General features: G+C 36.3%; 1 long non-coding RNA gene across 3 annotated transcripts in view; it reads right to left on the bottom strand.

The window, feature by feature from the left end:
• LOC103880757 overlaps positions 1–17,726 on the bottom strand; it is a 153,279-nt gene extending 135,553 nt beyond the window's left edge. For all 3 annotated transcript variants that reach the window (XR_002519451.2, XR_004180709.1, XR_002519452.2), the window contains exon 1: positions 17,433–17,726. This is a non-coding gene — a long non-coding RNA (uncharacterized LOC103880757). The remainder of the gene's footprint in view (positions 1–17,432) is intronic.
• Positions 17,727–18,582: the final 856 nt, after the last annotated feature.

Below are 18,582 nucleotides of genomic sequence, written 5' to 3'. Positions count from 1 at the left end.
GCAGGCAGTCTGTCTGTTCTCAGATCTCTACCTCCCGTGTTGGAGATCCACTGCTCTCTTCAAAGCTGTCAGACAGAGTCGTTTGTGTCTGCAGAGGTTTCAGCTGCTTTTTGTTTTGTTGTTTATCTGTGCCCTGTCCCCAGAGATGGAGTCTGCAGAGAGACAGGCAGACCTCCTTGAGCTGCTGTGGGCTCCACCCGGTTCGAGCTTCCCAGTGGCTTTGCTTACCTACTTAAGCCTCACCAGCAGCAGCCACCCCTCCCAGCCTCGCTGCTGCCTTGCCATTAGATAGCAGACTGCTGTGTGCCTTTGCTGTGGGGGAGGCTCCGTGGGCGTGGGACCCTCCCAGCCAGGTGTGGGATATAATCTCCTGATGTGCCGTTTGCTACAAGACCCTTGTGGTAAGAGCAGTATTGGGAGTGGGAGTTACCCGATTTTTCAGGTGTTGTGTGTCTCAGTTCCCTGGCTAGGAAAAGGATTCCCTTTACCTTATTGCTTCCCAGGTGAGGCAATGCCTTGCCCTACTTCAGCTTTAGCTGAGGTGGGGCTGCAGCAGCTGACCAGCACTGATTGGCTCTCGCGCCTAGTGGTTGAACTGGTACCTCAGTTGAAAATGCAGAAATCACCAGTCTTCTGTGTCAGTTGTGCTGGGAGTTGGAGACTGGAGCTGTTCCTATTCGTCCATCTTGCCACAAACATATATTTTTTAAAAATCTTAACATCACGGATCATTAGAGAAATGTAAATCAAAATCACAATGAGTTACCATCTCACCTCAGTGTAAATGGTGTTTATTGAAAAGCCAAGAAACAACAATTGCTGGTGAGGTTGCAGTGAAATGGGAATGCTTTTCATTGTTGGTGAGGATGTAAATTAATTCAACCATTGTGGAAGACGGTGTGGCAATTCCTCAAAGATCTAGAACTGGAAATACCATTTGACCCAGCAATTCCATTACTGGGTACATACCCAAAGGAATATAAATCATTCTATTGCATAGATATATGCACATGTATGCTCACTGCAGCACTTTTCACAATATCAAAGACATGGAATCAACTCAAATGTCCATCAATGATAGACTGAATAAAGAAAATGTGGTACATACACATCATGGAATAGTATGTTATGCAGCCATTATAAGGAACAAGAACGTGTCCTTTGCAGGGACATGGATGGAGCTGGAAGCCATTATCCTCTGCATACTAACGCCAGAACAGAATATCGAATACCACATGTTCTTACTTATAAGTGGGAGCCGAACAATGAGAACACATGGACACAGGAGGGGAACAACACAAACTGAAGCCTGCCAGAGGGTGGGGTGGGGGAGGAAGAGCATTCGGAAAAATAGCTAATGCATGCTGGACCTAATACCTAGGTGATGGATTGATATGTGCAGCAAACCACCATGGCACATGTTTTACCTATGTACCAAACCTGCACATCCTGTACATGTACCCCGGAATTAAAAACAAAAATGAAACATTAATCCACCACAATTAAGTAGGCTTTATCCCTGGAATGCATGATTGGATGAACATATGTAAATCAATAAATGCTTTTCACTGCATAAACAGAACTAAAAACAAAAACAACATGATTATCTCAATAGATACAGAAAAAGCTTTCAATAAAATCCAACATCCTTCATGTTAAAAACCCTCAATAATAAACAAAAAAAGGCATTGAAGAAAAATGTTTCAAAATAATAAGAGCCATCTATGAAAAACTCACAGTCAAAGTCATAATGAATGGGCAAAAGCTGGATACATTCCCCTTGAGAACTAGAAAAAGGCAAGGATGCCCTCTCTCACCACTCATACTTAACACAGTACTGGAAGTCCTAGGCAGAGCAATCAGTCAAGAGAAAGAAATAGAAGGCATCCAAATAGGAATAGAGGGAGTCAAACTAACCCTGTTAGCAAACACTATGATTCTATTCCTAGAAATCTTTATAGTTTGTGGCCCAAAGCTCCTTGATCTGATACACAAGGTTAGCAAAGTTTCACGGTACAAAAACAATGTGCAAAAATCAGTAGAATTCCTACACATTGACAACATCTAAGCAGAGAGCCAAATCAAGAATGTAATTCCATTCACAATAGCCACAAAAAGAATAAAATATCTAGAAATTCCACTAACCAAGTTGGCAAAAGACTTCTAAGATGAGAATTACAAAACACTACTCAAAGAAATAAGAGATGTCAAAAAAAAAAAAAAATGGAAAAACATTCCATGCTCATGAAAAGGAATAATCAATATTGTCAAAATGGCCATAGTGTCCAATCTAATTTACAGAGTCAACGTTTTCACTGTCAAACTACTAATGACATTGTTCACAGAATTAAATCAAAGTATTTTAAAATACACATGGAACAACAACAACAAAAAAAAGAGCTTGAATGGCCAAGGCAATCCTAAGCAAAAAGAACAAGGCTGGCGGCATCACACTACTTGACTTCAAAGTATACTACAAGGCTACAGTAATGAAAACATCATGGCACTAGTACAAAAACAGACACATAGATCAATGGAACAGAATAGAGAGCCCCAAAATGTTGCCATGTGCCTACAATTATCTGATCTTTGAGAAAATACACAAGCATGAGAAATGTGGAAAGAACTCCATATTCAATAAATGTTGCTGGGAAAACTGTGTAGCCACATGCAGAAGATTTAAACTGGACCCCTTAACTCAAGATGGATTAAAAACCTAAATGTATCGCCGAATACTAGAAAAACGACGAAAGATAACCTAGGAAGTACCATTCTGGACGTCCTCAACATAGCACCTAGCAAAGCCTTCATGACAAAGGCGCCAAAAGCAATTGCAACAAAGACAAAAAATGGTAAGATACCTAATTAAGTTAAAGAGTTTGTACACAGCAAAATAAACTATCAACATAGTAAATAACCTACAGACTAGGAGAAAATATTTGCAAAGTATACATTCCAGCATGTATATCCAGCATCTATAACAACATACAGCATCTATAAGAAACTTAAACAAATTTACAAAAAAAACCCCAACTTTAATAAACTGGGTAAAGTACATGAACAGACACTTTACAAAAGAAGATATTCATGTGGCTAACAAGCTATGGAAAAAATGCTCAATATCACTAATCATTAGGAAAATGCAAATCAAAACCACAAATAGACACCAGTCAGAATGGCTATCATTAAATGTCAAAAAATAGAAGATGCTGGTAAGGTTGTGGATAAAAGGGAACACTTATTCACTCCACTACTGGGAATGTAAACTAGTTCAGCCAGTGTGGAAAGCAGTTTGGCAATTTCTCAAAGAACTTAAAACAGAATCAGCATTTGACCCAGCAATCACCATTATTGGGTATATTTCCCCCAAAAGTATAATTCACCGTACCAGAAAGACACATGCATGCATATGTTCACTGCAGCACTATTCACAATGGCAAAGACATGGAATCAACCTAAATGCCCATTAGTAGTAGACCGGATAAAGAAAATGTGGTATATGTACACCACGGAATACTATGCAGCCATATAAAAGAATGAGATCATATCCTTTGCAGGAACATGGATGGATCTGAAGGCTGTTTCCCTAAGCAAGGTACCACAGGAACAAGAAACCAAATATCACATGCTCTCACTTATAAGTAGGAGCTAATCACTGAGTAGAGATGGATACAAAGGAGGTAATAATAGACATTGGGGCCTACTTGTGGGTGGATGGTGAGAGGAGGGTAAGGATTGAAAAGCTACCTATTGGGTACTATGTTTATTACCTGGGTGACCAAATCATTTGTACGTCAAACCCCTGTGACATGCAATTTACTTATATAGCAAAGCTGCACATGTGCTCTCAAACCTAAAGTAAAATTTAAAAATATGTTCTTCTTTCTCATAAATGCATGATGAAGAATGTTCAGATGAAGAAAATTGTACATTTTCCCAAAAGGGTAGGCCATATATATGTTCAGAAAATCTGTGGGTGGATTAGCCAAAATTAACCAGATTAACAATGTGAATCTGGTGAGTAGTATCCCATGATAAGCATATTCATTGGTGACTGGGATAACCTGTTAAGAATATTCTTTGTATTATTCCTTTTGGCTTTTCTGTAAATTTGAAATACTTCAAAACAAAACAAATTTAAAAAACAAGGTCCCTGCTCTTAACATTGTGTTTCTTGAGTAATTATTCTTTTCCTCAAACTCCATTAAATAGATATTAATAGACAGGAATAGTTGTAGTTCAGAGATAAATAGGAGATAAAAACATCTGTATATTTTGAAAAATGGCTGAATTATCATATCAATTTTACTGATCTGAATAATGATTACTAATTACTCAATAATAATTATGATATCATGTTGAACCAGTCTATGAAATTTATAGTCAAAATTCATTTGATTTCTGTTTTTCTAACATACAGTTCCTTTTGAAATAATACATTGTAAAATTCTCTGGAATGATTTTTATTATTCATATATTCATGTATATTAAGGCATACGTACTTACAAGATTATGTTTCAAAATTATTATAATGTGGCAAAATCATTGCAGTATATTGTGTTAATGTTCCCAATTATTTGTTACTTCTCCCCATAAGAGGATTATAGATTCTTGCGCTGTGGATGTCAAGCTTGATATTGACGTATGTCATGTTTATGTTTTAAGAGGCATTGCATGAGTCCATCATTCTTCTTTTCATTCTACAAATAGTTTGTCTCAGATTGGGGGGCTCCTCCAAACTAGACCCTGGAACAAAAATGATATAGGGAACACCTCCAGAGCTAACAAGTAATGTGTAAAAGAAGCAAATCTTTGTTGTTGTAAGTCACTGAGCTTTTAGGGCTGTTTGTCCTCAAAGCACAAAATAACAAAAACTAATAATACCATAATATTAATCATGGTAACACCTGTTTTAGAATATATTTAGAAACTATACATTACATTTATGTTGAGAACTGAAAGAAATTCCAGACTGTTCAAGTTTAGATTTAAAATTAAAATTCTCTGCTTGATGTATGGGGCCTGAGGGGGATTGTAAAGTCACATTTCAGGTTCAGATCACTAGGAAAAGACTTTTTACCAAACTACACTTTTTAAAAATTATACTTTAAGTTCTGGGATACATGTGCAGATCCAGGTTTGTTACATAGGTATGCATGTGCCATGGTGGTTTGTTGCACCCATAAACCTGTCATCTGCATTAGGTATTTCTCCTAATACTATACCTTCCCTAACCCCCAACTCCCTGACAGCCCCTGTGTGTGATGTTCCCCTCCCTGTGTCCATGTGTTCCCATTGTTAAACTCCCACTTATGAGTGAGAATATGCAGTGTTTGGTCTTCTGTTTCTGTATTAGCTTGCTGACAATGATGGTTTCCAGCTTCATCAATGTCCCTGCAAAGGACATGAACTCATCCTTTTTAATGTCTGTATAGTATGCCATGGTGTATATGTGCCACGTTTTCTTCATCCAGTCTATCATTGATGGGCATTTGGGTTGATTCCAAGTCTTTGCTATTGTGAATAGTGCTGCAATAGACATACATATGCATGTGTCTTTATAGGAGAATGATATATAATCCTTTGGTTATATACCCAGTAACGCGATTGCTAGGTCAAATGGTATTTCTGGTTCTAGATCCTTGAGGAATCACCACACTGTCTTCCACAGTGGTTGAACTAATTTACACTCCCACCAACAGTGTAAAAGTGTTTCTATTTCTCCACATACTCTCCAGCATCTGTTTTTTCCTGACTTTTTAATGATCGCCATTCCAAATGGCGTGAGAGAGTATCTCATTGTGGTTTTGATTTGCATTTCTCTGATGACCAGTGAGGATGAGCTTTTTTTCATATGTTTATTGGTTGCATAAATGTCTTCTTTTGAGAAGTATCTGTTCATACCTTTTGCCCACTTTTTGATGGGTTTGTTTTTTTCTTGTAAATTTGTTTAAGTTCCTTGTAGATTCTGTATGTTAGCCCTTTGTCAGATGGATAGATTGCAAAACTTTTCTGCCAGTCTGTAGGTTGCCTGTTCACTCTGATGATATCTTCTGTGCAGAAGCTCTTTAGTTTAATTAGATCCCATTTGTCAATTCTGGGTTTTGATGCCATTGCTTTTGGTGTTTTAGTCATGAAGTATTTGCCCATGCTATGTCCTGAATGGTATTGCCTAGGTTTTCTGGGGTTTTCATGGTTTTAGGTCTTACGTTTAAGTCTTTAATCCTTCTTGAGTTTATTTTTGTATAAGGTGTAAGGAAGGTGTCCAGTTTCAGTTTTCTGTATATGGCTAGCCAGTTTTCCCAACACCATTCATTAAATTGAGAACCCTTTCCCCATTGCTTTTGTCAGGTTTGTCAAGATCAGATAGTTGCAGATGAGTGATGTTATTTCTGAGGCCTCTGTTCTTTTCCATTCATCTATGTATCTGTTTTGGTACCAGTACCATGCTGTTTTGGTTACTGTAGCCTTGTAGTATATTTTGAAGTCAAGTAGTGTGATGCCTCCAGCTTTGTTCTTTTTGTTTGGGATTGTCTTGTCTATACAGGCTCCTTTTTTGGTTTCCTATGAAATTTAAAGTAGGTTTTTCTAATTCTGTGAAGAAAGTCATTGGTAGCTTGATGGGGATAGCATAGAATCTATAAATTACTTTGAGCAGTATGGCCATTTTCATGATATTGATTTTTCCTATCCATGAGCATGCAATGTTTTTCCATTTGTTTGTGTCCTCTCTTAGTTCCTTGAGCAGTGGTTCATAGTTCTCCTTTAAGAGGTCCTTCACACCCCTTCTAAGTTGTATTCCTAGATATTTTACTCCCTTTGTAGCAATTGTGAATGGGAGTTCACTCATAATTTGTCTCCCTGTTTATTATTGGTGTATAGGAATGCCTGTGATTTTTGTACACTGATTTTGTATCCTGAGAATTTGCTGAAGTTGCTTATCAGCTTAAGGAGATTTGGGCTGAGATGATGGGGTTTTCTAAATATACAATCATGTCATCTGCAAACAGAGACAATTTGACTTCCTCTCTTCCTATTTGAATACCCTTTATTTCTTTCTCTTGCCTGATTGCCCTGGCCAGAACTTCCAATACTAGGTTGAATAGGTGAGAGAGGGGATCCTTGTCTAGTACCAGTTTTCAAAGGGAATGCTTCCAGCTTTTGCCCATTCACTATGATATTGGCTGTGGGTTTGACACAAATAGCTGTTATTATTTTGAGATACGTTCCATCAATACCTAGTTTATCGAGAGTTTTTAGCATGAAGAATGTTAATACTTCTTGAAGGCCTGTTCTGCGTCTGTTGAGATAATCATGTGGTTATTGTCATTTGTTCTGTTTATGTGATTAAGTTTATTGATTTGCATATGTTGGACCAGCCTTGCGTCCTAGGGATGAAGCCAACCTGCTCGTGGTGGATAAGCTTTTTGATGTGCTGTTGGATTCAGTTTGCCAGTATTTTATTAAGAATTTCGCATTGATGTTCATCACGGATATTGACCTGAAATTTTCTTTTTTTGTTGTGTCTCTGCCAGGTTTTGGTATTAGGATGATGCTGGCCTCATAAAATGAGTTCATGAGGAGTCCCTCTTTTTCTATTGCCTGGAATAGTTTCAGAAGGAATGGTACCAGCTCCTCTTTTTACCTCTGCTAGAATTCACCTGTAATTCCATCTGGTCCTGGGTTGTTTTTTGGGTGGTAGGCTGTTAATTACTGCCTGAATTTCAGAACTTGATTTGGTGTATTCAGGGATTCAACTTCTTCCTGGTTTAGTGTTGGGAGGGTGTAGGTATACAGGAATTTATCAATTTCTTCTAGATTTTCTAGTTTATTTGCATAGAGTTGTTTAGAGTATTCTCTGATGGTACAAACTACACTTTTGAGGTATATGCTTGTGAGGTATATGGGAGTTATCAACTTGAGGGAAACAGAATATAGGGAGCTCAAATTTCACAATGAATTATTTGAAAAGACTTTTAAAAATCTATTCTGTGGGACATATGTAACTTATAAATTGTCCTAATTCCCTATAACTGGAAATGAATTTTGTTTTTCCACTTTAATGTGAAAGACTAATTTTTATGACATCCTTTATCAAATCTTACTTTGAGACAAATGGAATTAAAAGGTTATTATGATAGCAATATGTTGCTATGTTAATAGTATGCTTGTACCATTATGAACAGGCCTAATAGCTATGAAGACTGACAAAAATGTGCTGGCTACAAGGACTTCACAATTTGTAAAGGTAGCCTGGACAAAAATACAGTTTTACACTTTATTCTTTCATTGTTAAGTTTCATGGTACATGCCTATAATAAGATGCTAAAAGAACAAAACTTACTTAGAAGGAAATTTAGTGAGTACATTTACATACTCTTAAAAAATGTCTTGCCCAACTTTTAAAAATTGTATTTTAAATACAAAATAATACGTAGTATAAAAATCAAATCATACCTACATATACAAGGGGAAAATGTGAAAGTCTCATTTCAACTTCCTCTGATATGAATCCTATCCCTCAGAGGCAACCACTTTTAAACGTTTGGAACACATTTATCTATCTGTCTGCAAATACACAAATAAATAAGCTTTTTCCTACTTGAGTGCTATCATTTGGTTCTATGATTTGCTTTCTTTACTAGTCGATATAACAGACATCTTTCCATGTCACTACACTAGTACTACTCCTCCCTCATTCTCTTGCAACATTGTATAGTATTGCAGTGGGAATACCTCAACAATGTATTTGACCATTTCCTGTTGATGGGCACTTAGGCTATGTCAAACATTTTAGCTTCTACCAACCATGCTGCAATGAACATTCTTATACATTATTAATGTAGAATATTATAAAAATGTCCCTAAAAAAGGATGAGTTCATGTCCTTTGTAGGGACATGGATGCAGCTGGAAACCATCATTCTCAGCAAACTATCGCACGAACAGAAAACCAAACACCGCATGTTCTCACTCATAGGTGGGAATTGAACAATGAGATCACCTGGACACAGGAAGGGGAACATCACACACTGGGGCCTATTGTGGGGAGGGGGGAGGGGAAGGGATAGCATTAGGAGATATACCTAATGTAAATGACGAGTTAATGGGTACAGCACACCAACATGGCACATGTGTACCTATGTAACAAACCTGCACGTTGTGCACATGTACCCTAGAACTTAAAGTATAATTTAAAAAAAATCTATCTCCCAGAAGTAATGACTGTTAAATCCTCAATGAGGTCCAGATAATTTGGTTTCCTTGCTTGAAAGGGACAAATATGCAGAGATGCCTTCATGAGCACTATTAAGTAGCATATTTATGATGATGATGATGGTGATGATGATGGTAATGAGGATGATAATGGTAACTAATATTTACGGAATACCCACGTCTGGTACTTTGCATTTATAAACTTATTTACTTGTCACAAAAAAGCCTGTGAGGTTGGCACTGCCATATTTCCTCAATTCTAAGATTCACATCTTTTGAGATTTTTGGATTGGGGTGCTGAACTGGTAAGTATAATGCAAATATTCCAAAATTCGGAAAAAAATCTAAAATCCAAACACTTCTTGTCCCAAGCATTTCAGATAAGGGATCTTCAACCTCTATTTACTGGTTGTGGCAGCATACAGTATTGCTCTCATTTCATAAATGAGGAAACTGAGATTCAGAGAACTTAAGATTCAGAGAACTATTCAACAACAGACATTTAGTAAATGACAATAATGGGACACTCACCCAGGGAATCTGACTTGAGTTTGTACTTTTAACTCCTTTTCCTGAAGTGCATGAAGTTATAATAAGAAGGTAGAACAAATGTTGAGTACCAATCCCCCATGCATACACCACACACATCAAAATGTAACACTGATTATAAATACCTGGATGATTTACAGATGGTTTTTAGTTTTATTCTTCTGCAATTTTCCAGTTTTCTACATTGAATTAGTTTTTCAACATATTGTAGGAAGTCTTGAACTCACACAAAACTAGAGAGAATAATATTCATGAACTCCCCCATATACCCATTACTGAGCTTCAACAATTATTAATTCATCTATTCCTGGACCCATTAGCCAACACTTATTATTTCCAAGCAAATTCCATGCTTCATATTATACCATATGTAAATATTTCTGAATTAATCTCTAAAGACAATTATTTTAAAAACCATGATCCTATTACCTCAGGTAAAATTTAATAATTATTTAATATCATAACATATCCAGTGTTCAGATATTCCCAATTGTCTCATTTTTTAATCTTTCAATATTGAGAAAATTTGTCTTAGGTGAAAATTACAAAAAATTTGTAAAAAAGTGCAGAACTTTCTTGAATACTCTTTTCTGCTTCTAATATTATCTGTGGGATCATAATTTAAAATACTATTTAAATCAGGAAATTAACATTGAAACAGTACTATTAACTGATCTACAAATCTTATTAGAATTTCAGCAGTTTTCCCACTGATTTCCTTTCTATGGTTCAATTGCAAACCGGGATCCCATATTGCTTTCAGCTGTCATACCTCCTTAGTCTCCTCCAGTCAATGACAGCCCCTCAGTCTTTCTATATCTTTCATGACCTTGACACTCTAAAGTAGTATGGTATGCCAAGTAGTTATTTTCACAATGTCTTTGTAAAAATAAATAAACAGTGGTGTTGCCTCATGAGTTAATTTTGGCAAGAACACCATGGAGGTGATGTTATTTCCTTCTCGGTGCATAGTATCAGAAGGCGCACAAGGTTCACATGTCTTTTATTGGTGACTGGTGACGATGACTTTAATAATTTGGTTTAAAGTGGTTTCTGCCAGGTTTCTCCATTGTAAAGTTACTATATTTTCCTTGCAATTAATACGTATCTTGTGGGTAGACAGTCTGAGATTACACAGATACCCTATGTCTCATCTTTCCACCCACTAATTTTAGCATCCATTGATGATTCTTGTCTGTAAAAAATGTTGTGGTTTGTGCTTAATGGTAGCTATTTCCATCACTTTTGTGCATTTTTTTTTTTTTTTGAGACGGAGTCTCGCTCTGTCACCCAGGCTGGAGTGCAGTGGCATGATCTTGGCTCACTGCAAGCTCCGCCTCCCGGGTTCACGCCATTCTCCTGCCTCAGCCTCCCAAGTAGCTGGGACTACAGGCGCCCACCGCCACACCCGGCTAATTTTTTGTGTTTTTAGTAGAGACGGGTTTCACCGTGTTAGCCAGGATGGTCTCGATCTCCTGACCTCGTGATCCACCCACCTCGGCCTCCCAAAGTGCTGGGATTACAGGCGTGAGCCACTGCGCCTGGCCACTTTTGTACATTTTAATTGAAATTCATCTGCAAGAAGAGCTGTTTCCCAAATCTTAACTTTATTATTCATTTATTTATTTGTATGACTATAGATTTATGGGTATCTATTATATTATAATCCAAGACTATTACTATTTACTTTTTTGTTCAAATTATCACAGATTTGTTGACTGGGAGCTCCTTCAAGCTTTGTCCCTGTCTTTTCAACATGCCCCCATCATTTATTGATCCTTCCTCACGTTTTGGCAACATAAGATGTTTCTGGCTACTCTTGTTTTGTTCCCTGCCCCAGGCTTGAAATCAACTGTGACTCCAAAAAGCCCTAATTATTTTTATTGTAAAAAAAATTTAGAAACCACAATCCAGGCATTAAGTATGATCACAGCTAATGTTTTGTCATTGTTTCTAGGTCCTCTCAGTTAACAAAGCTAGGAAATATATGTATGTATACACCCACACAAATATCCACATCTACATTTATTTCTGTATCTATCCTTATGTGTGCACATGTGTATATATTAATATATACATATTTACATATTGATAATGTTCTTACATTTATATTTATATATACATATATACAACATATACATACATACACACATTTATACTGATATCTCTGATTCTAATTCACATAGTTCATTTCAGCCTTCTCCCTTTCCCTTGTTTGTAACTCCTTTTATGAAACCTCTTATTACTCACAACATTTGTTCAGTCCTAATATACCCATTAAGTAATTATAAAATTGTTAACACACACCATTGTAAAAAACAACTTTCTTCACTAGAGTACAACTGCTGTGTACATTTATTTTTGTCTTTAGCCTTACAGTATGCATTTTTAATAGTACTTTCCATAGTTACTTAGGTTAGCTTACTTTTTTCTTCCCCACTCCCTTCAGTGTGGTCATATTACTCATTTGTAATATAGCTAGGTTCACTTGTAATGAATTGCATTGAACTTTTGTTTCTTGCAAAATCATGGTTAATTTTAATTATTTATTTTTGGAGGGTATGTGAAACAGTCTCATGGCTCTAAGTGTTACGGCTACACAAAAAAGTATATTCACAGAACTGTTGCTCCCCCTCATTTCTACCATCCCCTTCTCATTCTCTCATTCTTTGCATCCCATACACACTAACTACTGGTAGCCTCTCATTAAGTCTCTGGCTTCCTGTATTTCTTTTGCACAATTAAGCAGATATATATGTATATTTTACACCTCCTTCATCACATGAAGGGTAACATATTACAGATATTCTTTTGCCTTTAACACTTTTAATTTATGATATATTCCAGAAATTACTCCATATTAGCTCATAATGATCTTCCATTTTCTTTTTTACAGCTTCATGCTACCACACTGTACGAATGTGTCACAGTGTATATGGGTATTTATGTTGTTTTCAACATTTTGCAAATATAAATAATGTTGCATATTCACTGTGTATATTCACTGTTGTATTGTATTGTTGAAAGTATATCTACAGGGAAAACTTCTAGAAATGGGATTGGTAAGCCAAACGATAAAGCCGTATCATTTGTTAGGTATAGATAGGATACATGTAAAAATAAATGTAGATGTGGATATTTGCATGGGTGTATACATGCATATATTTCCTAGTTTTGTTCTCTGAGAGGACCTAGAAGCAATGTTTTCAAAAGCATTATACTAGCTTGCATTGGTACCAGCAATGTCTTATCTGTCTTTAACAATATGCTTGCTTAAATCAGGATCAAGATAAGCTCTATACATTGCAAGTGGTTGATATGTTTCTTAATTCTTTTTTAATCTGTAGGTGTTCTGGACTACTCCAATTCCTGTCTGTCTTTTTTTTATTTAAATGTATTTGTTTTAAAAACCCGTATCTGCATTGCAGAGTTTCCCACAGGCTGGATTTTTCTGACTGCATTCAATGATGTCATTTGTCATGTAATTCTGTGCTTTGCATTTCCCATAAATTATTAAATTTAGAGGCTTGATCAGATTTGAGTGAACTTTTCTGGCAAAAATATTTCATAGAAGGTATTGTGTACCTTACTAAAAGGCACCTTGTGACTGGCAACCTAAAAATTTTTTAAATAGTTTATTATGTACCTTAAAGATGTATTTTTAAGATGAGGAAAGAAATGAAGAAAAACATTTCGTATGTGTGCCACCACATATACGCTACTTCAGAAATAATTTATTTCATCTGGTAATAAAATTGACATATATTCATCTCAAAAAATGGTGAGTAGAACAGTAGATGCTGCTAGACAACAATTAGGATGGCTTCCTGGCTCATAAGGATTACCTACTGGTTATGTCTACGTTATTTAACCTGCCTTCACAGCCACCTGTGACTCAAGCTAGGCAATCAGAATCTCTTCACTAGAAATTTAAAACTTGGAGACACAAAGAGAGAAATCATGTTAATAGCAGCACTTTAGAAAGAAAATGTAGAAAATTATTGCTGCTAACATGCTTAAACAAAGAAGGGCCCTATTCCTGCTTAGGTATTCACTCCTTTGATTCTGAGAGCTAATTAGAACTTCCTCTACCTGACACCAAATCTGCCACTACCTTGATCTTGGACTTCCCAACCTCCAGAACTGTGAAAAATAAATTTCTGTTCCTTATAAGTCATTCAGTTTGTGGTATTTAATTATAGCAGCCCAAACAAACTAAGACATCAACAAAACAGAACCTTAGCAACTACAATGATACCAATCATTGATCAGAGGTGAAATAATTTACCCAAGATGCTATGGGATAGTAATGGGAATCAGATCACCTAACACCCACTAAAAGATTGTACACAATAGTTCCTTCATTATCTTAGTTCTGTGGTATCCTGTAATTTTGGAAATATATCTTCTCTGATGCTAACATGGAAGGTAAAGTAAGGGCTCAGAAAACTAAACAATATATGTAGTAAACTAGATAAGCTTCTTCTAATACCACAACTCACTGCACAAAACAATAAAGCCCATAAATAACATCATTGGGTACAGGCTATTTCTTGCCTGTACTTTTTCAAAAGATCTCTATGCTAGCTATTGAACAGATAGTTGCACTCCCAGGTTTATTGCAGCACTATTTATAATACCAAAGATATGTAATCAACCTAGGTGCTCATCAGTGGATGAATGGATATAGAAAATATGGCATATATACACAATGAAATATTATTGAACCACAAAAAATAATAGAATCCTGTCATTTACAATAGCATATCTGGAACTGGAGGAAATTATGCTAAGTGAAATAAGCCAGGCAAACAGAGACAAATGTCACATGTTCTCACTCACATATGGAAACTAAAATATTCACCTTATGGAGGTAATGAATAGAATGGTGGTTACCAAAGGCTGGGAATTTTAGTTGGGTAGGTGGAGATAAAGACAGGTGGTTAATGGGAACAAAAATAAAGTTAGATAGAAGGAAGATCTAGTCTAGTGTTCAGTAGTACAATTGGGCCATTATAATTAACAACAATTTATTGTACATTTCAAAATAAGCAGAAGAATAGATTGGAATGCTCCTAATACAAAGAAATAATAGTTGATTGAGGTGATGGGTATCCCAGTTACCCAGATTTGATCATTATTCAATTCATGCTTGTATCAAAATAACACATTTACCTCATGAACACATACAACTATTATGTATACATAAAATTAAAAAATTAAAAATATGTATGCTAGTTATGCTTTTCAGTTTAGGCCAAAGTCATCTCTTTTATGACAGGAAGATGGGAAAGGAGTGCAATCATTGAAAGTTAATTTATTTCAAACTCTTTACACAGCTTCTTCATTCATGCCTCACAATATCCTGAGAATTAGGTAGCCATTATTCCCATTTTACAACTGATAAAATAGAAGTATTGCTAGGTCTGGCATAGTGGCTCACACCTGTCATACAGCACTTTAGGAGGCCAAGGCAGGTGGATCACCTGAGCTCAGAATTTTGAGATCAGTCTTGGCAACATGGTGAAACCCCGTCTCAACAAAAACATACAAAAATTAGTCAGGCATGGTGGCAGGTGCCTGTAGTCCCAGCTACTCAGGAGGCTGAAGTGAGAGGACTGCTTGAGTCCGGGAGGCAGAGGTTGAAGTGAGCAGAGATTGTGCCACTGCACTTCAGCCTGGGTGACAGAGTGAGACGTTGTCTCAAAAAAAAAGTGAAATAACTTTTCCAAAGTAATCCATCATTTAATTCATAGAGCAAGGAAATGCATTACAATGTCCATTAACATAAATACATGTACTAAAAACTGAAATAACCAAAGTGGTCATTCATAAAATGGAAAAATAAATTGTGGTAGAGGTATACATTAGAAACAATACAGTAGGGAAAATAAATTAACTGTTAAAAGTTATCAACATAAAGCTCACAACCATATTTTGACTAAAAACAAGTTAAGAAGAATATATACAGTATACCATTTATATTAGACTTTAAAGGAAGTAAAATAATACTATATATTTCTGAGATATAAATGTACATGTGGTAAAAAAATTAAAAAATTATTCATAAAAAAATAAACACCAAATTCATGATTGGAGTAATGAAATTAAGGAAGGTTACACAGAAGATCTCAGCTGTATTGATCAAATTTTTACTTGTTAAACTGAGCTAAGGCAACAATGGTATTGGTTGAATTTTTCTTTACAATCTTGTGTATTGCTTAATATGTAATACCTTAAAAAAGAAAGTAAATGGTATTTGGAGTATAAAAATTAATGTTGAAATAAATGTACATGGATCTTTAAGAAAAAAAGAAAGAGAGAAAGTTGGGGAAGGAGGTTGAGAAGGAAAGCAGAAGAGGGGAGGAAAAACAAATGCTACAATTCCACTACCCAGAGATTTTCATTGCTAGTTGTTTTATTCATAATTTCTTACAGTATTTTTTCTGTTCATGTAGAAGTATGTGTTCACATATATTGTAAAGAAACATTTGATAATATTATGACTACTACTAGAAAACCTATTTTGTAACTTATTTCGCAGGCACCAAATCAGTGCCATTTAAAAGGGCTGTATTCTATCCAATCATATTGTTATACCACAATTTATTTTACCAGTTCACTATTGATGAGCACTTAGATTATTTCCAAAGTGTGCTATTACAAAGAATGCTGCAATTAACACATTATATATGTATGTGCATGCATGTGTGTATTTTCAGTAGTAACTGTTGAAAAAAATTTCCTGAGGGTAGAATTTCTAGGTCAAAGACTAAGAAGTTTTCAATTTTGTTACATATGCCAAATAGCCCAACAATAAATGATTATACTAATTTACACACTTAACAATACTGTAATTGAGTGCCAGTGTCCCCAAACTCTGCACAATACAGGGCATAAACAATCTTTTTATTCCGTTGTCAATCATAATCTGCTATTCCGTTCTTTCATGTGCATTTATTAGTGAAGCTGTCACTTTTTAAACGTTTACTCACCATACTTGAATAACTTCTTCTGATTTTTTGCCATTTGGTTAATGTTTTTGAAGTTTTAATTATTATGGATACATAATAGTTGTGCATATTTTATGGGGTGCATGCGATATTTTGATTATAACATACAATGTGTAATAATCAAATCAGAGTAGTTGTTATATCCATCACCTCAAGCATTTATCATTTCTTTGTGTTAGAATCATCTCAATTTCGGTTTTTAGTTATTTTGAAATATATAATAAATTATTGTTAACTATAGTCGTCCTATTATGTTACCAAACACGAAATCACAAATACCAGGAAAGTTAAGAGAGAATTGGATCAGGCGCCAAAATGTTTACATTCGAATTAAGGCTCTGGAGGAATAAAAATGCGTAACCAGGAAAAGAAAGAACAAGAATAATGGGGACATAGAGGGCGAGAGAGAAGGAGAAAAACGAGAAGAAAAAGCCATGTAAGGAAACAGAATTTGAGCCTCAGGGTCCCCTTCCCCCTCTGTCCTGTTCCAGACACCTATTCTCATTCCCGCACTCCCACCCCTGCACCCCTGGCGTCCTGCTAGCTGGTCTGGCTTCCTTCCCTCTGGAAAAAGGCAAATTATTCAATAAAGGGAGGATGAGTCCTAGCTCATCCCCACTTCTTGTCTCCTGCCAGGTATTCAAATACAACTTACCACGCAGTCACCGCCATCCAACTGCATGTCACTCTCCACTTCGCCACGGTCTGAACTCTTGGCCACAAGATCTAAGCCTTCCGGATGCCCCAGCCAGTTCAGGCTGCCGGTCTCTTGTCCTTAAGCCTTTGCCGAGGCAGTCCGCTTACCTGATGCCAGCACACCAGGCCCCCCACCACCCACTGGAAGCACAGGCCCCAGCTCAGGTCAGGTTCCGGCACCTAGAGGCCGCAGGTTCTCACGTGACTTAGTTTCCCAGGCAATAGCGCTTTTCTCCCGGATGTAGCAGTCAGCTGAAAAGGACAGAGTGCTTCTTAAAGTTAACCCTCAAACCACCATGGTCAGTGAATGCAGAATAAGCCCGCTGAGAGTTTCATCTATTTCTATGACATTATGCTGGAAATTATAAAGAAAAGGGATGAAAGAAACTGGAGACTTTTCACCACCAACAACACACAGATCTGTATTATTAGGATTCTTAAAATGAGTATGCATTGTTTTTATAATTAAACTAACAAAAGGAAAATAAATAATGATGACTAATTAAAGAGAGATTATGTATACAACAAAACCGTATGATTACAACAGCACCTTATGTAGCTTTGAAAATAGGTAATGCTTCATGAGAGACGTTATAGCAGTGTGCAAATATCAATTCAGACTTTAACAAGAAGAATACACACACCAAAAGAGATTTTTTAAAACAAAATCTATGCCGTATGTGCTCTATGATTGTCACAGGGCTGAGGAGAACCTGATATTCTGCTATGCATTCCTGTCAGAAAGACAGAGCATGTTGCAGCCATGTCAAAACCAACCAAGGTCAAGAATTTCTTGTGACCAATCATAAAGTCCCTGAAGCAAAAAACAGAGAAACCCATGCCGATAAGAAATAAAGAGACTCAGACCCTGCAGAAAGATTAAGAATAGCGATCGAAGACGTTAACTTGGTTGGAATCTGGCTCTGCCCTTTACAAAGTTATGCGACCTTTTTCATCTGTTAATTGCTTGTTGTAAAGATTAAATTAAGCAAGTCAATGTGTATAAGGCATTTAAAACAATGTCTGGCAATGAGAAGATCTGTTTGATAAATAAATACAATATGGGACACAGACATTGCAGCATAGCAATCCCTCAATCAGGAATCCTA

This window comes from Papio anubis, chromosome X (assembly GCF_008728515.1).
Source record: "Papio anubis isolate 15944 chromosome X, Panubis1.0, whole genome shotgun sequence".
Classification (NCBI taxonomy): Eukaryota; Metazoa; Chordata; class Mammalia; order Primates; family Cercopithecidae; genus Papio; species Papio anubis.
This window is presented reverse-complemented; position numbering and strand designations above follow the sequence as displayed.